At 45.1% G+C, this 1,640-nt stretch overlaps 1 non-coding gene across 1 annotated transcript; it reads left to right on the top strand.

Annotated features, from left to right (window-relative positions):
* Positions 1 to 277: 277 nt before the first annotated feature.
* LOC139182828 (U6 spliceosomal RNA) lies at positions 278 to 382 on the top strand. Its single transcript, XR_011566400.1, has one exon. It is a non-coding gene; the product is annotated as a U6 spliceosomal RNA (small nuclear RNA).
* The last annotated feature ends 1,258 nt before the right edge of the window (positions 383 to 1,640 follow it).

Raw genomic sequence — 1,640 nt, forward strand, 5'->3', positions numbered from 1 at the left:
CTGACTCTGTGCGACCCCATAGACAGCAGCCCACCGGGTTCCCCCGTCCCTGGGATTCTCCAGGCAAGAACACTGGAGTGGGTGGCCATTTCCTTTTTCAATGCATGAAAGTGAAAAAATAAAGTGAAGTTGCTCAGTCGTGTCCAACTCCTAGTGACCCCATGGACTGCAGCCCACCAGGCCCTTCCGTCCATGGGATTTTCCAGGCAAGAGTACTGGAGTGGGTGCCATTGCCTTCTCCGATCATTTCATGTATGTATAATAGAAAGATGTATAAGTTCTTGCTTGGGTGGCACGTGTACTAAAATTGGAATGTTACAGAGGAGATCAGCATTACCCCTGTGCAAGGATGATACGAACTCATGAAGAACAAGCACTGGAGAGGAAGTGGAGAAATTAGAACCCTCATACACTGCTATTCAGTTCAGTTCAGTCGCTCAGTTGTGTCCGACTCTTTGCAACCCCATGAATCACAGCACGCCAGGCCTCCCTGTCCATCACCAACTCCTAGAGTTCACTCAGACTCACGTCCATCGAGTCGGTGATGCCATCCAGCCATCTCATCCTCTGTCATCCCCTTCTCCTCCTGCCCCCAATCCCTCCCAGCATCAGGGTCTTTTCCAATGAGTCAACTCTTTGCATCAGGTGGCCAAAGTACTGGAGTTTCAGCTTTAGCATCATTCCTTCCAAAGAAATCCCTGAAGGGCTGATCTGAAGGGCTAATCTCCTTCAGAATGGACTGGTTGGATCTCCTTGCAGTCCAAGGGACTCTCAAGAGTCTTCTCCAACACCACAGTTCAAAAGCATCAATTCTTCAGCACTCAGCCTTCTTCACAGTCCAACTCTCACATCTATACATGACCACAGGAAAAACCATAGCCTTGACTAGATGAACCTTTGTTGGCAAAGTAATGTCTCTGCTTTTGAATATGCTATCTAGGTTGGTCATAACTTTTCTTCCAAGGAGTAAGCGTCTTTTAATTTCATGGCTGCAGTCACCATCTGCAGTGATTTTGGAGCCCAGAAAAATAAAGTCTGACACTGTTTCCACTGTTTCCCCATCTATTTCCCATGAAGTGATGGGACCGGATGCCATGATCTTCGTTTTTCACTCTCCACTTTCACTTTCATCAAGAGGCTTTCTAGTTCCTCTTCACTTTCTGCCATAAGGATGGTGTCATCTGCATATCTGAGGTTATTGATATTTCTCCTGGCAATCTTGATTCCAGCTTGTGTTTCTTCCAGTCCAGCGTTTCTCATGATGTACTCTGCATATAAGTTAAATAAACAGAGTGACAATATACAGCCTTGACGTACTCCTTTTCCTATTTGGAACCAGTCTGTTGTTCCATGTCCAGTTCTAACTGTTGCTTCCTGACCTGCATACAAATTTCTCAAGAGGCAGGTCATGTGGTCTGGTATTCCCATCTCTTTCAGAATTTTCCACAATTTATTATGATCTACACAGTCAAAGCCTTTGGCATAGTCAATAAAACAAAAATAGATGGTTTTCTGGAACTCTCTTGCTTTTTCCATGATCCAGCAGTGGAAAAACCATAGCCTTGACGAGACGGACCTTTGTTGGCAAAGTAATGTCTCTGCTTTTCAATATGCTATCTAGGTTGGTCATAACTTTCCTT

Source organism: Bos indicus, chromosome 4, assembly GCF_029378745.1.
Source record: "Bos indicus isolate NIAB-ARS_2022 breed Sahiwal x Tharparkar chromosome 4, NIAB-ARS_B.indTharparkar_mat_pri_1.0, whole genome shotgun sequence".
In the NCBI taxonomy this organism is placed as follows: Eukaryota; Metazoa; Chordata; class Mammalia; order Artiodactyla; family Bovidae; genus Bos; species Bos indicus.